A 22,679-nucleotide genomic window follows, 5' to 3' on the forward strand; every position below is an offset into this window, starting at 1 on the left:
AGAGGGAGGGAGAGTGAATTCTCTCTCTCCCTCTCCCTTTTGCTTGTTTAATGTTTAAATCACTTTCTTTTTTGCTTGTTTAGGAGAGGAAACGAGAGAGTAAGAGAGAAAGAGAGGGAGAGGAAGAGGGAGAGAGAGAAAGAGAAAGAGAAAGAGAAAGAGAGGGAGAGGGAGAGGGAGGGGGAGGAAATGAGAAAGGGAGAGAAAGAGAAAGAGAGGGAGAGGGAGGGAGAGTGCATTCTCTCTCCCCCTCTCCCTTTTGCTTGTTTAATGTTTAAATCACTTTATTTTTTGCTTGTTTAGGAGAGGAAATGAGAGAGAAAGAGAGAGAGAGAAAGAGAGGGAGAGGGAGAGGGAGGGGAAGGAAATGAGAGAGGGAGAGAAAGAGAAAGAGAGGGAGAGTGCATTGTCTCTCTCTCCCTCTCCCTTTTTCTTGTTTAATGTTTAAATCACTTTATTTTTATGCTTGTTTAGGAAATGAGAGAGAAAGAGATATAGAGAGGGAAAGAAAGAGAGGAAGAGGGAGAGGGAGGGGAAGGAAATGAGAGAGGGAGAGAAAGAGAAAGAGAGGGAGAGGGAGAGGGAGGGAGAGTGCATTCTCTCACTCACTCTCCCTCTTGCTTGTTTAATGTTTGAATCACTTTCTTTTTTGCTTGTTTAGGAGAGGAAATGAGAGAGAAAGAGAGAAAGAGAGAAAGAGAGAAAGAGAGGGAGAGGGAGAGAGAGGGAGAGAAAGAGAGGGAGAGGGAGGGGAAGGAAATTTAAGATAATAGACTTATCGATAATGGTATGCAATGTACTTTGCCATGGGCCACGTACATTGGTGACTCTTTAAGATGGCTTAAAATTGGTCATGTCCTTCATAATGTCCAAGTAGGGGATCTAATTGTGATATGCATAATTCATTGTTTTTGTATTAACTTTATAGGCATAACAAATTAGAAATCATGCCAACTAGTCAACGGAAGGACTAAAAGAAAATGATACCCTAGCTAATGGTCATTACGGTACTTCATCAAAATGAACCCAAAAGTATTGTTATAGAAGAAGAATCCCTTAAATTGAGTATAGGATATTTTCTCTCAGGTCTTATGACTATGAGTAGAATTGATTGAAATAAATTTTATTACTATAGTTGATAAATTTCATAGATGGCATTAATTTTAATATGCGATCCTAGGATAAAAAAACCACATTTCTAAGATGCTTTTTGTTGAGACTGATTTATTATTAGACTAAGAGATCCTCAATGATGCTCAAAATGGATTACTTATACTCAAAGCCCTCTAGTGCAGTTTTTTACAATAACGAATAATTATCTACCGGGACAAACAAATCCTTGAGCATGATACAAGGCCGAGATATAACATCGGAAAATCTCTCAACTACTATGTAACTTGACATACATCTCCATAAAGCTATGGTAAACTTGACGTACATCTCCATAAATCTCTCAACTACTATGTAACTTGACGTGCAATGGAAGATTTATGGTCAACTTGCAACTTGACGTACATCTCCAAAAAGCTATCCATTTAAGCCTCGTTTGTTGTAATGTAGATAAGATGGAAAACGAAGGTCTTATTGTTCAAGACCGCGAGACGTATCTTAATCAGCGTGTCCCATGTCCTTGCTCTCAATGCAAGTTGGCAATTAAACGAAAACACCGATTGTCTATAGAACACGTACGACGATTTGGCGAGTTTCAATCTGAGATCATTGATCAGGCGATTGCGGATTTTCAGCAAATGGTAATTTGAAGTTAATATTAATCAAGCATTGTACTCGCAAGCTAATTGAAAACCATACACAATAAGATTGGGTCTTGTTGGCAAATTTTCTATCCAGGGGATGATGTCTCGACCCAAGGGGGAGTGCACCCTTTGCGGCCAATTAGAAGAGTTCGTGGACGTGCGATGGATGGATTGCAGGAGCCAATCCACCACTCACAAGGCCCATCTATACCATCAATGCCAGAGGAGACAGACAACCTTCCCGACCTACCTACAATCTTGGAGCCTGAGATGGAGGCAATGATCGATGCATTGATTCCCATGGATGTTGAGACATCTGACCCACTTAGAGAGGAAGCATCCATACCATTATATGATGGGTGCCGAGTATCTCGGTTGAAGACATTGCTTGCACTCTTAAGTGTGCAAGCAAAATACGGTTGGAGCGATACAAGTGTGACTGAGTTATTCAGGTACCTTGCACATAGGCTTCATTGATTTTTTTTTTCAGTATTATTGCAAACATTTGTGCTTTTTCAAGGTGTTTTATGATTTTTTTTCAGGTTATTGAAATATGATATATTACCACCTGCAAATACCATGCCTGAGTCTCGTGATGATGCACGACATGTTTTACGGAAGCTTGGCATGGACTACAATAACATCCATGCATGTATCAACGACTACATACTGTTTCGAGATGAATACGAGACTATGGAGACATGTCCAAAGTGTGGTGCTCACAGGTATCGACAGGACTTGCAAGGGCAAACCATCCCTCAAAAAGTTCTCAGACACTTTTCCCTCATCCCCCGCATAAACCACATGTTTCGTACGTCTGGCATGGCAAGCTTGACAACGTGGCATGTGCAGAATAGGTCCACGGATGGAGTTCAATGAATATCAGCAGATTCGAGTGCATGGAGCCTCATTGACTCTACCTTCCCAGGCTTTGCACGAGAGCCAAGGAATCTTCGGCTCGGTCTCGCCATGGATGGTGTGAACCCATTCGGTCTGCGATCGACTTCTTACAGTGTGTGGCCTATAGTGCTTGTCCACTACAACATCCCTCCATGGCTTTCTACGAAGAAAGGACATCTCATCCTTAGCTTGCTCGTCCCGGGCCGCTACAAAGTAAAAAATATGGAGGTGTATCTTCATCCATTAGTCGATGAGCTTAAGATTTTGTGGGAGGAGGGGGTCACTGTGCAAGATATGAGCAGGCGCGATGGTCGGCGGTCAGCCAACATTCGCACCATTCTCATGTGGACGATGCATGACTTTTCGAGATTGGGAGAGTGCTCAGGTGAGCAGACCTCCGTTCTCGCTGGTAATATCTATATTTTATTTCATTCAATCAAGTATTCACTAGGTCATGGCTCGCCTTACAGGTCTGGTTACCTCAGGTTATCATGCATGTCCATTGTGTGGGCCACAGTTAGACTCCCGAAGGTCACGAACCATGACGAAGATGGTATATCAAGGACACGCCGCTTTCTTGCCGGAGGATCATGAACTCAGGGAAGGTTTTCTTGAACGACCTCCAACACGTATGAACGCTGCAAGCTGGTATGAGCTGAAAATGGTAAACCCGGAATCACATCCAAATGGAATGCGACGGTTCTCAGTTTTCTACGAGTTGCCATATTGGACCCACTTACAGGTCAACCACTTGTTGGATCCCATGCATATTTTCAAGAATGTGGGCAGCTTGTTATGGGACCATATCACAGGAAAGAGAGACACTATAGGGTCACGAATGAATTTGAAGGAGGTAGGTAAGATGGAGGCGCTTTGGCCGCAGTCGAGTGCTGAAGGGGGAGTGCAGCTTCCTCGCGCTCCCTGGGTTTTGTCTACCAAAGAAGAGTACATTGTGAAGCAAGTAATCAAGTCTATCCGCACTCCGACGAACCCGGACTCGGGTAGACATGGGTTGTATTGATCATCTAAGATATAATAGACTAGGGGTACCCAAGTGTACCCGGGTTGTATTGATCATCTAAGATACAAATCGAATAGACTAGAGCTACCCAAGCCAACAATACTGATATAAGGAAGTACAAGACAAATTCTATTGAGATGTCAAGCCATCACATTAGCAAGGTGAGTCAATAGGCCATGTTTAGAATGGAATTGAGGGACATGAAAGCCTTCTAACCTCTAACATCGCTCAAGTCCCTAAAGCATCGTATCTAACATCAAAACTAACACATTGGTTTTTCAAGTATGCATACCATACTTGAAATTCCAAAAGTATACATGTTCTCAATCAATAAAATCATGTTGAGCTAACCCTTATCATCAACACAAACTCTAATGATATAGTAAATGCTTAAATATCTACAGTTCTAATTCTGAATCAATCAATGCTTATATTGAATGCTTACTACTAAAATTACTAAATCGATACCTTGATTAGTATTGTAAACACCTCCCTCATGCAAGGACAATGTAGTAACCTAGATAATGCACGGTTTCTCACACATTGAGAGCCAACAAGGATGTCCCAAAGAAATATATATTGCTATGGCAAAAGCCTGGAGAAGAGAGACAAAATTTGATCCAACAATATGAGTTTCAGATGAAGCACTTGTGCATCCCTTTCCATTAGCATACTCGTCTCCCTGGTAGTCCCCGCCAAGCACGAGAAAGTGTAGCCAAGAATTGAGGAAACGACATTAGCATCGTAGCTATGATAGGCAACCACCTGAATCACAAACATTGGCAGATATAGCAATTGTCGACGAGCATACAGTTACTGGAACATAAAAGCATAAAGCATCTATAATCTGCATGCATCCTGTATCAAACCTAACATATTTGATCGAATTATAAGGTGATTTGCATCTGTGTATGGACAACATGCAGATGTGAAACTGAGTTTTGGGTGAATATAAACTTGAAACTGAAACTTGCGCAGCTTGCTCCAGGCATGCCCTAGCTGCGCAAGATCTCCTTCTCCAATCCCTTTGCATTGGCATATTGCCAAATCCTCAATCTTCTCCAGCTTTCCCAAAGAATGCAGCCATTCAGTACTATTCACGTTCAGGCATAGCTTGAGGTGCAAAATCGAAATACTCTTGCAGTCAGTGATGAGGGACAGGAGCCCATTTCCGCTGATTCGGAGCATGAAGTTTAAATTGACAGCCCGAAGCTTCTTGAAGTTCGCAATATATCCCAAACCTGCATCGGTGATGAAGGTGTAGAAGCTGAGGGTCATATCTGTTAACTGAGGGTAAGGAGTGGCAACGATCCTGAGACCATGGTCATCTAATTGCTTCGACATCCAACCAGTATACACGATCTCAATCTTTGAGAGATATGGGAGAGAAGACAATGCCACTCCTTGCCCTCGGTTAACAGATACGACCCTCAGCTTCTACGCCTTCATCACCGATGCAGGTTTGGAATATATTGCGAACTGCAAGAAGCTTCGGGCTGTCAATTTAAACTTCATGCCCCGAATCAGCGGAAATGGGCTCCTGTCCCTCATCACTGGCTACAAGAGTATTTCGATTTTACACCTCAAGCTATGCCTGAACGTGAACAATACTGAATGGCTGCATTCTTTGGCTGGAGAAGATTGAGGATTTGGCAATATGCCAATGCAAAGGGATTGGAGAAGGAGATCTTACACAGCTAGGGCATGCCTGGAGCAAGCTGCGCAAGCTTCAGTTTCAGGTTTATATTCACCCGAAACTCAGTTTCACCTTTAGATCCTTTGTTGTGAGACCAACCTCTCTCAACTGCAATATACAATTATCCTGCAGCCCTGCAGTCATTTACACCCAACACAATCATTGTCATCCATGCATCCATTCGATCACACAAGGAACTTTCAATCGATCCCCATATAGGAAAAAAAGAGAATTCCCCATGGAATTCCCTAGTTGATAATACATATAAGTGGGGAAAGTAAAAACTAGGGAAAATGGGACATTTCCTAGTGAGAATAAGCAGGGAATCACATAAGACATTTCCTATGTAGGACATAGGAAATATTTCCTACATAGGAAAATACAAAATTTTCTATGTAGGGAATAATTCCTATATAGGAAATATTTCATATATAGGAAAAAACTTCTAGAGGTGATTCCCTAGGTACTCTCACTAGGAAATCTCTCATTTTTCCTATTTTTTACATTCCCTACTTACATGTACTTTCAACAGGGAATTCCGTGGAAATTCTCTTTTTTCCTTATCACTTTATCTACTTTGCCCTTCCTCTTAGACATGCTAATATCAAACAAAAAATTGCACAATAAATTTTTAACTAGAAAATTATACAGAGAATGTCATCATTTCTAAGTAAGGATCAATAACATACATCTAATGATCAAAATAGATTAAACAAATTAAGACATCAACATCTACTTCTAGCAACCAAAAGAAAAATAAAAATAATTTTAAAGGAGCATAGAACTAAAAACTAATTAAGCAACATGTGTGTCTTGATTGTTTTATCCCATAAATCTCCAATATGTTGCAAAGTAATAAATGTTTGTCTACCCTCTTCTCTAAATTTCAACATGGGTGGCCGATAGATATCATCATATGATGGTATGCGTATCACTCCTATTGATACTCAAGTGATAAAATATCATTAGTTAGTATAACCATTTCAAAAAATGACTCATTATCAACATAAGAAAGCTGGTAATACCTGATTCTTGGCTTGAAGAAGTGTTAAGGCAAGCAATCTCAATGTCTTCCTTTCTTGCATTGTCTCTTGTGTCATCTTTAGTAACTTGTTTACCTATATATACATAGAGTTAACCAAAGCTCACGATAATACAAGGTTATAAAAAATTTCAATAACACAAAAGAAAGTAATTAGATAGTTTGTATCAATTTGGGTCACCAAATTTGTAAAAGTTTTTGATCCTTAAAGTTGGTACCTGCATCTTAACTTGAAGAAACATTATTGCGAGTAACCTCCTGATCTCCCTTTCTTACATTACCTCTTTTCCCACCTTTTGTTGTTCTTTAATCTATATTTATATATATACACACAATTACTCAAAGTTTAAAAATATGAATAACTATGAACATTTTAAATTAGACAAAGAGACTAATTAAAGCTAGTTAATCTCAAAATGAATCACCTAAAGCAAGATGTAAAATATATACAAATTTTAATTTTCAAAGTTTAGTAGAAATAAAGACATATACCTGTATCATGATTTGAAGAGACATTAGGGCCAATGACCTCCTTAGCTTTCATTGTTCCATTATCTCTTGTACCATCATTTGTGATTTTGTTACCTTTATGTACACATAATAAACCAAAGTTTAGAAACATAAGAGACATTTGTAAAACATCAAAACACGCATACCTTTTTTGCCCTGTTCTTTACACCATCTGATAGTAAATTGAGCAGGTGAAAACAAGGAATTCATTGTTCATACTTTTATGGGCTCACCAACTTCTCCTTCTGGTTTGAAGCATCTTACGGACTTCCTGTTGAACAGTGCGCGAGGGAGATGAGGAACAGAGGAAGAGAGAAGAGAAGAGAGACACGAGACACCGGAAGTGGAACCCCAGAAGTGCATCAAGTGAGCACACATTAGCTGCAACATCAGCTCCTTAGCTAGAATAGATAAAACATCAAGTAGAATAAACATAATCTTGAACAGACGAATCAACTAAAAATAGACAAACAACAACTGGAAACAATGAAACATCAACTAGAACAACTCAACAGCTGGAATAATAATGAAACATCAGCTGGAACATTTCAACAGCTGAAATAAGAATGAAATAAAATATCATCCCATCAGCTCGAAACATTTCTTATAAACAAAGCGTGGAATAATTTCAACGCATTAGCTGTAATATAGATGAAATGATATGAAACGTAGCATGAAGAGCCAAAAATCAGCTGGAAGAAAGAAACATTTAGAATAATCAAATGATGAACAAAATACCGACAATCATCAGCAAGAGCTCATCAGTTTTCTTACTGCTGCTCAGAGCCCAAGCAAACATCTCAGCAATCTGCTTCTGGGACTCTAGGAACATCTTTGTACGCCTGGCCTCCAGATCATCACGAAATCGCTCAGACTCTCTCTGCATCTGCAGTTTCATCTCTTCTAATTTGCGAAAGCGCTCCCCCAAAGTGCGGATCATGGAGACTAATCTGAGAAAGCGCTCTCCCAAAGTGCTGTCAACTGGGGGCTGTTGATGCCGCAAGCTGGACTTTGAAGAAGTCCTATGGTTGAGGAATCTGTCCATCTTGAAAGCCTTCGCGGCCTCATAGTCTATACTGCGGCTGCGCTTCTTGTGGAGAGATGTGTAAGAAGTATCATGGTCATCCAGAGACCGGTTGCGATACCACCATTATCACTTATGGGACCATATGCATCTATGGCTAGACAGGTGGCAATAGTACAAAGCATTCCAAGAGCTGCAACTGTGATCCCGTACATGGCTGCTAGGGTATGGCTGACATAGATGGCAACAGCAATAGCAAATATTGGAACAATTACAGACTTGTAGCCAAGTGTCAAACCAAAGATGACATTGGTAGCAGCTCCTGTCCTGCAAGAATCAACAACATCCTGGACTGGTCTATATGTATTGCTGGTGAAATACTCTGTAACGTAGCCAATTACCAACCCTGCCCAAAGCCCTACTCCAACGCAGAAAAATAGTTTTTAGTTTTGAACCATCTTTGCACCACTGTTAGGATCATATATGTAAAACGTGGATGGTAGTGCCAGCCAACAAACAAAAGCTGCACCGAATGTCATTAAGATGGTGGATATCAGCAACTGTCTCTTCAGTGTAGATTCAATATCCCTTAGATTTGAGATCTCGAACACATCAGTTGCGAACAAGGTTGTGATGAGGCACACCACAATGCCCATAGAGCTAATGAGTAGAGGGAAGCACATAGCAGTGAAGTCATGATTTGTGCCAAATGATGACATGGAAGCCACAATAAGAGCTACGCAAGAAGCTTCAGCAAAGGAGCCAAACAAATCTAAACCCATTCCAGCAATATCTCCCACATTATCACCCACATTGTCAACAATGATCGCTGGATTTCGCGGATCGTCCTCTGGGATATTCCTTTCTACTTTTCCAACAAGATCTGCTCCAAATCCGTAGTTTTGGTATAGATTCCACCTCCAACCCTTTCAAATAGAGCCACGGATGAGCATCCAAGCCCATAGCCAGTGATGGCCTCAAAAAGGCCCTCCCAATCATCCTTGTAATAAAGCTGGAACAGTTTTATAGTGATGTATAAAACTATGAGGCCATTAGCAACAAGTAAGAAACCCATCACCGAACCTGATTGGAAGGCGATTTTGAATACTTTGCCTATCCCTTTTCTGGCTTCCAAAGTTGTGCGAGCATTCGCATATGTTGCCATCATCATGCCCAAAAATCCCGACACTATGGATGTCAAAGCTCCCAATATAAATGCAACTGTAGTGAAAATCGCTGTAAAGAGAGCTGGGGCACATTCCTGCTTTGGATTGTATCTGCAAGGCTGGGGCTTAGTACTGAACCCCTTCACAGATCCCAGGAATAAGAAAATGACAGCAGCAAATATGCCCATGAAATAAACCAAATACTTGTACTCTGTCAGCAAAAACGATGTGGCTCCTATGGATATGGCTTGCTGAATTTCAGCGCATTTCCTAATAGCTACTGCATCTGATTCCTCATCCAATCTATCCTCCTCGTCACAGTCTGATGATCCATTGACGATGTTGTGACTGTGGGTGTCGTTGTCGAGGAAGGTGTAGCCATTGCTGGCAGGCCTGGACTTGTGCTCGAAGGCCAAGAGACCGGTTGCGATAGCGATCTGGTGGTGGTTGGTCAAAATCATCTGCATCTTCGTCTAAGCTCGTGGTGGACTCATGATCTGGAAGCTCTCTTTCCTTGGGAACCCTAATGCTTTTGCTGGACTCAAACTCGGAGTAGGGTGGCAATGGGCTCGGCAGATCCTTGCTGCTTCACCCACAATGTTGTCCCTAGATGCATTTTGTGTTTACAATTACCAATGATATCAAAAGGCTCAAACATGTACATAGCAAAAAAAGCTCAAAGCAACAAGAGAAGACCTACCATTTTTAGTAAACTTCCTTCCCTTGATCCTAAAAGCATTGCAATCTCCCAAAGCTCCACAACATAGATCTACTCTGCTGGTTGTATACTTCAAACCCTGTAGTCCTATCCACAACAAGACAAATAATGAAATGATATTTAAATTATTTGCTCATGGAACCATATTGTATCATACTTACTAATGGGGATAAAAAGATGCATCAAAAGCAGGATAAGCTTCCTCCTTTCCCTATCATATCTTTTTTTAATGTTTTGTATAACAACCCTCAACCCATAACCCAGAAAGCTTTTTACTAAAAGAACAAGAAACCTCCATTCCACTTACCTCGGAGCCTTCAGATTTGCTGAGTTATCAACTTGAACATGTCTAGCAACAGAAGATACCAAATTGAAGTTATCCTGCAAATTATGCAGATCATCATCACCAATCATGCCTCTTGATCCACCCATGTTGTTGAGCTGGAGCACATGCTCTTGACCAACCAGTGCTGCCTAGGCTTGATCCGCTAAGTAGCATGGATGTCCATGAAACTGCCTCTACATACAGACATGCAATTTTACAAAAATTGTTACACTGAACTTTCAAATCTCATGGGGGTTGCTGAAGTTTCAAATCAGAGCTCTTTTTTGTAAAAAAATTTGCATGCCTAGGTGTATTCCTTGCTGTAGTACACAGACCTGCTGCAGTACACAGATTCATTAATGTACACATGATCTTAGCTGCTGTTAATTCCAATACAGAACCAGATATCTAGACCTCTCATTCATCTGCTGCTATCGACAAGCGTTTTGGTTGATGTATACAAAGCCTTTTCTCATATAAATGCTCACAGACCTGCTGTAGTACACAGATTCATTGCTGTACACATGATCTTAGCTGCTGTTAATTCCAATGTAGAGCCAGATATCTAGACCTCTGATTCATCTGCTGCTATCGACAAGGATTTTGGTTGATGTATACAAAGCCTTTGCTCATATAAATGCTCACAGACCTGCTGCAGTACACAGATTCATTGCTGTACACATGATCTTAGCTGCTGTTAATTCCAATGTAGAGCCAGATATCAAGTTGTATGGATTAAGTGGCCACCCAAAACATGAGATCTGGTATCAAGTTGTATGGTCTTCCTTCTCAATAACAGGTTCTCTCACACTCTGTATATTCATTCCACTTCTGTCCTCACCTTCACAGTCCAGCAATCTCCTTCCCCATTATCAAAGGCATCTACTACTCCAGTTTAATTCCAATTCTTTATTATATTGTATGGCCCATCATGAATCTGCACTTCAATAGTGTATCCACCATTGTTGATAAGAAATATGATATTGTTCTGTCCGCATCTGATCATAGTTGACACATCCTGGGCTGTGACCTGGAAACTACCATCTCCAATGCATGCAATGACGCGCTTATCTGGGACTGCTTGTGCATAGCCCAGTACGGCACCCACAGACCAGCCTATAGAACCATATTAAACACAGGCAATCCTTGTTTTCTCCTTGAGCCACAGCAACAATGGCTTCAATTAATTCCTCTTCTGTAGGTTGGGAGCCCAAATTTTCTGTCCTTTCTGCGGGTCCTATCAGTCTCGATACAAGCAGCAGCACTATTACATGCCCTTGCACCCAATGGAAGCCTTTCTTTGATTAAATCATGCTTTTCTGTCAATGTAAGCTGATGACTGCCACCAGTTTCTTCAATGCTTTCCCCTCTGATTTCTGGCTGAATACACACACCGTCTCCTACTCCAGATGAGGCATCACTTGTTGCCATGTCCAGGCCATATTTGTTATCTCCTATCGAAACATCTTTTACCTTTTCGATAACACATATTGTACTCTTTCTGAATATGTTTCTACTTTCTAGTCCACATTTATTCTCGATATGATCTAAACTAGACCCAGTTGCCCAGGTATCTGTAAGTGGTACTATAACAGATCCGATCACCAGTGCACCTGACAACTCTTCTGCCACAGAATTGAAAATGTCTTCGTTAACTGCAGAAGAAGAACACTGTTCGTCATCTAAATGCCAAACCTCCGCATCATTGACCTTGATGTTTTCAAGCACTTGGCTGACTGAATGAGATCTTTGAGATGATTTTCTTGTCCAAAAAGAATGGCTTCCTACACTAGAAGCAGGCCATTTGGAGCCTGAAGATTTCTCTTGATAAAGTACATGCTTACTACCAGTAGAAGAGCTGCCATGGTTTGTGGCTTGGCTTTATCTCCATACATCGCAACCCCAGCCATGTAGTCTTGGAACATAGAGCATCCGAACTCTGCATTCTTACTCGTTGACGTTCATCCTTCCCCTCGTGTCAGATACACTGCGGTTTTTCTTCTGGTGTCTTTTTTCAGCATACCAGGCCCCGTTCTCTCCTGCTTTTTCAAAAATAGCCAGCTAATTTCTCCTTCCCTCTGCATTCCGTAACACAAAAGCATGCTCCTTCAACTCAGTCAGTTTGATTGTTCGCAATGCGTGTGTTAGAAGCATAACCATTCTCCACTATTTGAATATGAAGCAGCTTGCCTTGCTGAAGAAACGCTACAGCAGAGCAAGCCTTCAAGGCTGAAAGGAATGTGGCCTCATCTGGTAGTAAACCATCATGTAGCATTTGTTGATATAGGTTGAAAGTCTCCTCACCACATCCATGCATAGCATATCCTTCCATCATGACATTCCAAGTCACCACACTTGATATGCAGCTAAATACCCTGCCTTTGATGTGGCATACATGTCAATAAGGCTGTTGCGAATCATTACACTAGATTCAAACCCACGTTCAACTATGTGACCATGAATTATCTGACCTTGTAGCAAGGATTCTGTGTTGGCTGTCAAAAGGCAGTTGTACGTGATTTCATCAGGTTCAACTCCTCCATGTTGCATCTCCTGCAAAAGGCAGTTGTACGTGATTTCATCAGGTTCAACTCCTCCATGTTGCATCTCCTGAAAAGTGACTTAACAGTGCAGAGAGCTTTCAAAGTACTTATAAATGTGATCCTGTTTGGTTCCACATTTTCTTCTAGCATTGAAGTAGTACCACAACTTTATGGCCATTCTCCTGTTGAGCATGGCCAGCAATAAAGGCATTCCAAGCTACAATATCACGCTTCTGTAGCTTATGAAACAGAGATGCTGCATCTTCAAGATTGTGACATTTTGCGTACAAGTCAATTAGAGTGTTGGTAACACACACATCAGTGTCCAACCCAGACTCCACGATGTCCCCATGAATCAGTTTAACCTCATACAAAGCTGTAATATTTGAGCAAGCTTTGAGCATCATGCTTCTACCCTGGTAAACTATACACCTTTCTCTCTTTTTTTTCTGGTTCCTCCTTGGAGCCTTTACTCTTCTTTGAAACATCATTTGATGATGATACTTTGCTTATTGAAACAGAAACCTGCATATGCAGCAAATATCAGTACACATAGTGAATGTTAGATGAGAAAACCTCACACCATCCTAGTCCTTGAAATATCAGTACACATAGTGAACATTAGATGAGAAAACCTCACAACATCCTTGATAACCAATGTCACCTCTATAACCAATAACCATTTTTTTAATTAGTAGCAACAACACTAGTAGTCCTCAGTTTTATCACTGTAAATCATAGCAACTCCATGCCATGGATCAAGAGAGCTCAACCTAGTAGACAAACTATAAGCACATATATTTATCCTTGCAACTATAGATTGAGATACTCAAGCTCTGAGATGAAATGGAATATCCCAATCATGGCAAACATGTCATCTCCAACTCTCACTTTTAATTACTGAAAGATAGGACCAATTTAAAGCTTTTGTCAGTCATATACCAATACATCTTCTCCATGAGACAGGATGAAATATCTGTCCTTTTTTCCGATCCAGAATTGCAGACTTCAGATCAGTCAGGTGTTTGTGATCATGGCGTCTCTGCACCACCTGCAGCCCTGGAATCAGAGCTGTCTCATGCTCCTGTTCCTATTTAACCAACTTCTGGTATTCGAGATCTGAAAGCCTGCAATCAAAACAGGAGCGACAAGAGCGATGAAGATCGAGACCTGGAAATGAGTCAGGGCAACTGGAGAAGATGAAGGGATAAGAATCCGAAGATGAGCTGCCGGATGGCCTGGGACTGGCGATGGCTCCAAACTTCAAAAGCACCTGAAACGTTCAATCAGAAACGAAGACTGCTTCTTCTCCTTGTTTTGTTTTTGCCCGATTGCCTCCTTATCCTCTTCATCGTATATCAATAGATTTTTTTTGCATCGAGCACTAGCGCCTCCTTGCACTCAGAGGAGACCCAAGATCTCTGATCATCCCACCATTTTTGCCTTCCGTCCTCCCTCTCCATTCCGCAACTTTGCTGTCAATCTGCTCTCGTACTTCAGAACGTATTTCACCAGTGTCACCAGTGAACAAAGCCAAGAATCCTTGAGTTCTGCTATTGATTACATCAATCTCGTGCAGAGTCACAACATGGACCACTTCTTTTCGCTTCTGGAGTTCTCCATCAGGACATTGCACAAACCGAAAAGCACTCGATATCCAGCATATGCCCCCTCATCTATTCACAGGACTCTTGGTATTCTCTCTGCTTTCCCCTCCTCTCTCCATTTCCAGCGGCTCTTCTTTTTGCTTCGGACCCATAAAGCAGGCCCCCAATTTAGCTTTTCTCTCCACCATGCTACTCTGATTTGCCTTTTTTTTTTTCAAAACAATAAACAAAGAGTCGTTTTATCTCTTCCAGGTCTCTTTCATATGCAGCATGCCTCCCAGTCAAAAGTACGACTCTTGAGCACACTTGGCTGAACGGAAACATGTCAGAAGTACCCATCAACCCTGTGTGTGTTTTATCATTGCTGGTAACAGCCTCCCTTCTAGTATAGGAGCTCGCAACTAGTTTTGCGAAAGGATTCATTGTGGAGGAATCAGGTTTCATTTGATAACAATAGACTGTCAATCCTCCCATAGCTGCCACTGGGTACAAACACATCTTCATCAATCAAGCTCTTGTTGCTACCTTTCTTGCTTATGTTGGAGACCTCAGAACCAAACGATTCATTATGACATCCAGTCATGTTGTCACTAGATGATTTTATATGCCCATCTTGCCCTATCAAATTGATTGTATAATCAGAACCATTTTTATTTGACTGTTGATCATTGTCATTACTGTCTAGATAGGACATCAAGTTCCCTATCAACTGGCCCTCCTTCTTTCCCTGTTTGGCTTTTTCAGAGAAACAGAAAAATAGCAATCCTTTTCCCACATTCTACATATCCTGAAAGCTTCGCAGTCTAAGAAACTGTGTTTCAAACTGGTAGATTGTTCTGAAACTTGGCAGCATCTCCTTGAAAGCCACATTTGGTATACATTTCTACCAGCATGTTTCCCACAAGGAACTCCCCTTTCAAATCCCCTTTGAATTATTTCAGCATGCATTTCATGTCCTGTTTCCAAAGCTCCTATAATGCTACAAGTTTTCAAGTTGTAAAGATAGATGAAAGCATCTGGACGTACCTCTTCATCAGTCCCATGTTCAGCATATCTTTTTGGTGGATTCCACATCTCGGATGCGCAGCAATACGACACCGCTCCAGTCGTCCCCTCCCACATTAAACCCTACTGTGCTAAAAGCCGGGAGCTTGTGTCGATCCACAATCTGTGTCTTCCCACCATCGCGCGCATAAATATCAGGCCCCTATATTCCTATATTGCACACAAGTTCTTCGAAGTTGTCGAAGATGCTTTGGCTGTGCTTAGCTATCTGGGCAACTTAGCTATCTGGGCAACATTCTCATTATTAACCTCAACAGTATCATGGCTAGAACCACGGCGGTACCATAGGCGGCTCTGTTGTTCCTCCTCCTCCTCAATGCCAATCCATCATAAGGCCAATCCTGAGCTTTATGATCGCACTATTACGGAGGTAAAGGACATCCCAAATGTCATAATCATCATTACAATCACAATTGTTATCCTCGTGAGTCTTTTGAAAGGGTGGATAACTACATTTGGAGTTAGGAATGGTACTTTCTTCACTTGGAACAAGTATAAGAATGCAAGAGAGAAGAGAATCCAAAACTTGCAAGAAAGAGTTGTCTTGAGAACCCAACTCTACCATGGTTTTTGAACACTCACACAATTTCTTCAATATATTGGAGCCATCTAAAGTTAATGGTAAGATAACTTGTTCTTACCAAAGTCGAAGCCTTTTTAAGGGTAGAGACAAATCAATTATGGTATAACAAAGACAAAACCAATTAAATTTCTCAAGAAACTTTATCTAGACCTCCTCCCTTAAAGTTGGCTACATAAATAGATACTTTTTTAGGAAGTTTGGAGGAGTCTCACAGCCTTGAAAGGATCTCATCAAGCCATTTCACAAGGCATTGAACATTACAATTCGTTAGTCAATAAGCTCCTCTAGTTCTACATGTAGGTTCCCAATCTCTTATTAGGGTACAAGCACTTAGGTGTTTGCATATACATGATGGATTCTATCCTTGAAACATATAGCTATTGTCACATGATTGGTTGCTACTTGCAAAATATTGCAAGTAAATTGTGTGTGCTATAGAATATGAAGGACAACTAGATGGGCTATGGGTATAGGCAGCAATGCATTTTATATAACCATTTTTCAATCTATGAGTCCCATTTTTATTTCTTTATAAGACAAACTTCCATGTGCACTCTTACCATGTCATTGGCACTCTATGTTCATTCCAAACTACTTGGGACTAAGGGCAATCCCTTAACAAGTGCTTGGTACATTCCTTGTTATTCCTACATGATACACACCCATCTTCTTTGCATTTGAAGCATTCCTTTGCAAAGCACCCATCTTCTTTGCATTTGAAGCATGTATCCAAGAAGAGGGAGAATTTGATATCGACCAACAACTCAATCCCATTAGGATAAAAAAGCTAGAGCATCTCAAGGATCTTCTTCCTCTTATTCCAAAGTATGAGAGGCCACTTGCTCCACTAGTTAATATTATTGTAAGAACATAGAGCGCTCTACCTAGCACTTCTACTAGCACATTAACTTCTCCATCTAGCAAAGTAGGAAGTCCATGAAAACTAGCCCATATTGGACATTCAATTTCCCATATTGGACATTCAATTTGCCATATTTGAATTGTTTCTATTTTGCTAATGGATGGATATGCTCTTAGTTTGTAAGGGGCTCAAATAACTTTTGATAACCATTTGTTCTTGTATGGATGCTAGGTACATCCCACACTTCAGGGGGGATTTGAGGGGAATTTCAAGATTTAGAGCTATGTCATTGAGTTGAATTGAGATTCTTCTTTGTTTTAATGTGATAAGGAAATATTTATATTGTTAAAAATGATATTTTAGTTGTGGATGTGTAAACAATTTGTGCTATGTGAGTAAGAATTAAAAGTTATCAAAATGCACAAATGTATCTTATAGCACATGTACATTTTGGATGCGTACAAACATATCCATTACAAGTGTGTATTGACATTGTCTTATTTGAGATTGACTACATGGCTAATGGTTAAGCCTATCAATTGTGATGTGTTATTACTTAACATGACTATATAAGCATGACTATGTTAGATGTTATATACAAATTTGTTTTGATTTACTGTGCATGGACATTATCCTATGATCCATAGCTTCATAATTTTGTCCAATAAACATGGCTATATCAGGTGATATATAGAAATTTGCCATGCTTTACCATATAGACACTTATTTTACTAGTTATAGCTTTATATCTATCTAGTAAAATTAAAAACCTAGTTCCAATTTAAAAAATCCTAGTTACTAACTAGAAAAAATACAACCAACCTGTGCTGCCTTTGAATAATCTGTTGTCAACAGGCTTATGGATGTATGGTACGTTCCAAACTCTGGATGAGGTTGCACAGCTCAGCAATTTGGAGGCGACAATCTGGAGGCAATCAACATATACAGCAGGAACTGCATCCTTCTTGCTCTGCAGCTTCGCACCATCTGGTTGCACATAAGAAGGTGAATGACCTTGGCACTTGGTTCAAAGAGAGTGAGAAGTAGAAGAGAATAGAATGTTGATCCTCTTGTCGATAAGGCATCATCTCACATTAGCCCCCCAAAAATGAAGTTGAGCCTCATATATATCCTACTGAATTTGGAGGATCATGTATTAATAACTCCATCTAATGTTTAGAAAAGCTACCCAAATTATTAGGTCCATCTAGCCATAGATGATTGGTCATCAGGATTGAGATATTCTCACATTCCTTGATGGGATTTATTTTACTTATCTAATTAGCAAAGGTACCATACTATTACAACATAAAAAAGCAGCTTCCTTTTATTATCATGTTACATAGGGTCCATTAACACAACATCTAGCACATGACAAACACTTTGGAAAACAACATTCTATTGCACAAAAGATAATATATAAAAACACCATTCCATGAAGTAGTATAAAATCCATCTCCCTACAGAGAAAAAAATTGTCTAGCCTAGGATATGAGCTTCCAACCCCATAAGATTGGGTTGTATGTGATTACACTACTTCTATCAACAACACACAGTAGGGAACTTATTAACTTAGAGCCATGATAAGCTTCCCTCCGCATTAAAGGTATCCTATATAATAGGGTCACTTGGCCTTTTGCCTTCTCAAGCACTCATGTAATCAAAAACACCTATCTCCTAAAAGATCATGGGATCCCAACCCACTAGTGAGTATTTTGGCATCTTATAGGATGCTAAGGCATATTGGGATGGAAATGCCAATGGCTTGAACTACAATGATAAAAAATTTGTCAAATTGTTCCATGAAAAACAATAATTTTAGAGAATAATTTCAAAATATTTTTTATAATTAGACAAAATGATAACTTCATAGAGTAATTTTAAAATATTCGTAATAATGTTTTTTGGGGCCATAAATATAGTCGTTGGGATATGATCTTCACAAGTATATATGAATGGTCTTGCTAAAAATTCATGTGTCTATTATTTCTAAGGGTAGAGAAGGGATATGATAGTGCTCATGAATTTTCTTGAGTTGTTCCAAGATTTTTGGGAGCTTTGAATTACCTCTAAGGCTTGACTTATAGGAATAAGGGCTAGAGCAAGTTAGGAGGGATTAGAGGATAGCATAAATAGACTTGTCATGGATGTTACACTTGATGTTTGTTATGACCACAAGATGATACTAGCCAAATAGGTGCCTATAGGAGAAGTTGCTACACAAGATTGCACACATCATAATTTTTGAATTGCCAAATGCATAGCATGATTGAAATCCTCACGGAGAGTACATTAAGATCCTCTAGGGGTTCAGCCTCTTTTGTAGAGATTCAAACCTATGGTTTTTTACCCAACATGGAAGGTTTAAGATGTATAGGAGAGAATAGCCCAACACGCTTTCCTCCCCTCCTTGCTTTTTATAGTACTCTATTTTAATATTGGCCTTGTGTTCTTAGCACAAAAAGCATGTCTTTCTTTTAGCACTCTTATTTTTTCTCAAAAGATAAATTCAAAAATTTTCCAATCTTAATTTGTTCTTCTTTTTCACTTGTGTTTTCCTTTTATTATGATGCACTTTCAATGTTCCATTGAGAATTTGCAAGAGTTTCTACATTGTTTGAATTATTTCACCTACCTTTGAGATTGGTGAGAATTTGATATGCTCCCATCGATACTTTTCTATGGAATTTCTCAACTTCAAACCCTAATAAAATGAGAATCTCCAATGAGGATTTCTTTGTTTTGGAGCACTAGTTCTTTGTAAAGGTAATATACTTCCACCCTTGTAAGGCTATTTAGGTGTAGCCTTCTTGTTATTCAAGTCACCTCATAGTGAACCTTAAAGTAGCTTCTCATCTATCATGTTGCAAGCTTCCACATAGAGCTAGCTACAATAGTTGGAAATCACTAGAATCCTTGGTACTTATATTTTTGTGTTAAGACATGAAGTTTATAAGTTTAATGCTAGTTTGAAAGGTGATAATATTTCATCATACAACTAGCAATGTAGTTTGCTTTATTTTCTATAGCCACATGTTTTGGGCAATGCAATTTAGCTTTTTCTCAATATGGCTACGCGCTTTGCCTTGGTGGTTCTTTTTTTCCATGTGCACTTCCATGACCAATATGGTCATGCACTTGGTAATGTGCTTTCCTTTTTAATATGGCTATCTAATTTTCATGATGGGGTATATATGATTGTGTGGTTTTCTTGCCATGCACTTTGAATGTTTGCTCTTGTTGCTCATTTGGACAGTAGGGAATATGATGTTAGTGTGTGGAGTTTCTATTTAATCCATTGGTGCAATATGCTTTTTTCTCACTAATATAATCATGAGCTTTGCAATAAGATGGATGTCATGGACATGATATATGCTTGGTCAATGTGGCCATGTACTTTGCTCAACATTGTAAGTGTTATTGTTGCTAAATGCAATGACTCTGTTGTTGGGGCCACACAGTTTGTGTTATTCATGTGTACTAAACATCTTTCTTTTAATTTTCTTTTTTGTTATTGTAATTACCTTTCAACAATTGTGGTCTTGCTTTTGTGTCAATGTGAAAAGCTTAGCCGTGAGTAAGAAGTATTATACAAATGTAAATGTCTAATCAATGAATATTTATTTACTAATTATACCTAGAAAAATCATGAGTTCCAAGTTAACTTGATAGAATATCTATAATTCCCTAGTTAGAGGATAGTACTTGCTAGTTATGACTAGTAAAAAGTAAAATTTTCTAATTAGGTTGATATTATTACTAGTTATACAATAACTTGCTAGATAACGTTACTAGATAGGGCTTCAATTTTCTAGATACTATCTAGGAAAAGGATGTTACTAGTTAGAAGAGACTAGTGATGGCAAAATTATCTAGTTATAACTAGAAAATTCTACATTCTTCCTAGTTTGGTTAGTAATCTTCCTAGTTATAATGTGAACTTTCTATATAGTAAGTGGTTTAGAGTTTCTTGTGATACCTTTGTCCTTACCGTCTCAAAACCATCATTATCAACTTGAATTGAGAAATAGAGAATTGTGATAAACATCATCTTTATCTTATCCTCATTGTACCTTTAATTCCTTATTATATAAAAGTAAGGAATCACATCCTTATAATTCCTTATGTAGGGATTTTCAAAGGAATGTGGGGAATGCTCTGTATTCCCTATTATAAGATGTAGGGAACTTAGGGACTTTCAAAGGAATGTAGGAAATGCTCTATATTCCATATTATAAGATGTAGGGAATGCAATTTCCTAGTTATAGATGGGGAATACGTACTTGTCTACATAGGAAATATTGGAGAATTTCCTATATTTCACCAAATTGCCTATGTGGGGAACGATTGAAAGTTCCTTGTGTCATGAGCGGGACCATCCGATAGTCCCAGCTGCACGCAGCCTTGTCTTTTCCGTTTCTGGCGTACTCTCGCAACGCCATTGGACTTTCCTTTTGAGCGATGCAGGATTGCGCCAATGCGTCATGGCGGAGCATCTCGAAGGGAAATGAGGCAGCCGCAGAAACCCGCCGTCCAAACCATGGCGCAGTCGTAAGGGATGGGCTATTCCTAGAGCTTGCATTGTGTGTGTGTATGTGTGTGTGTCAGCCACATTCCCTTTCGTTGGTTATAAACTGAAGACAAGAAAGACGACCACTACTCCTTTCAGAATTTCTTCCTGTCTTTACGAAAAAAAGAATTTCTTCCTGTCAAGGAAGGAGCCACCACCTGCACAAAGCAATCGTGGAACATGACGAGCAGGATGGCATTTTCGAAAACGCAAGTTGACTATCAAAAAGCCTAAAGGCTAAAGGCTCGTGGAGTTTATAAAATTTAATGTTGAAGGGAACCAAAAGCCTTAAGCTTTTTAAGAAAGCCAAAAGCGAAAAGCGAAAAGCCTAAGGTATGTGAGAGTACTTGTGACAAATATATAAGGAGATGAGAATGGAGAGCAAAGGGCATTCTCTCTCAATTCGAATTGTATCTTGTGAGAGAGGTGAGACTTGTTCTTGATCATCGCTCGTGTAACAATGTGAAAAGCCTTAGCTCGATGGATAAGAGCTCGAATGTCCTCGCCCTTCTTTCCGAGTACGACAATAGCGATGAAGAGGATGGAGAGAGAGAGAATCGAGAACAAGGAATCAGGGCACGTAACGGCGATGAAGATGATGCCAAGATGGAGAGTAAAAAAGGGGAAGGAGCAGGAAGAGCAGAAGAACAATGCGTCAAAGACACCAGACCTTTGCAGTCGCCCGAAAGAAAAAGGCAGGATATGATCGACCCAGCTTTTATGCTACCTCCTCCTTCAAGCAGGTGTTCTCTTGCTTTACAGGAGAAGTTCTCTGCTTATTTAGAAAAAAAAGTTAAAGAATCATTGCATTTCAATAAAGTTTTGAGAAAATCACGAGGATATCGCAATCATTATTTCATGGAACACCTTATTGCCTATTATCAAATTGATGTAATATGGAGCTGTTTTGACAGGTCCATTTTTGACCCAAATGGCTTGGGTTCTTGTAATCTCTGTGATGCACTTGACTTGAAGCCGAGCTTGGAGCTAAAACTCCAACAAGAAAGAGCAAAAAAACCCAAGAAGAAAAGTAGATGGGCCTAGAGAGAGAGAGAGAGAGAGAGAGAGAGAGAGAGAGAGAGAGAGAGAGAGAGAGAGAGAGAGAGAGAGAGAGAGAGAGAGAGAGAGAGTTATTGTAGCATACAAAGCTCTGTCTAGTTCAAGATTTGAATGTTCTTTATAAGCTTACTTTCTACATAACATTTCAAGAGTAATATATATATATATATATATATATATATATATATATATTTCAAAGATTTGAAAGTTTAAGTAGATTGATAATAATTGTGA

The 22,679-nt window shown here is 39.7% G+C and overlaps 1 pseudogene across 1 annotated transcript; it reads right to left on the minus strand.

Moving 5' to 3' along the window:
• Positions 1 to 4,237: 4,237 nt before the first annotated feature.
• LOC148029572 (pyrophosphate-energized vacuolar membrane proton pump 1 pseudogene) lies at positions 4,238 to 14,455 on the minus strand (annotated as a pseudogene). The gene is made up of 6 exons (XR_015692445.1): positions 13,642 to 14,455; positions 10,139 to 13,224; positions 6,906 to 9,918; positions 6,632 to 6,724; positions 6,397 to 6,489; positions 4,238 to 4,440 (listed from the first exon to the last, which is right to left on the minus strand). The product of XR_015692445.1 is annotated as a pyrophosphate-energized vacuolar membrane proton pump 1 pseudogene (transcript).
• Positions 14,456 to 22,679: the final 8,224 nt, after the last annotated feature.

The sequence above is a fragment of the Lygodium microphyllum genome, chromosome 11, assembly GCF_053477565.2.
Source record: "Lygodium microphyllum isolate KBCC chromosome 11, Lygodium_microphyllum_v1.1.10, whole genome shotgun sequence".
Classification (NCBI taxonomy): Eukaryota; Viridiplantae; Streptophyta; class Polypodiopsida; order Schizaeales; family Lygodiaceae; genus Lygodium; species Lygodium microphyllum.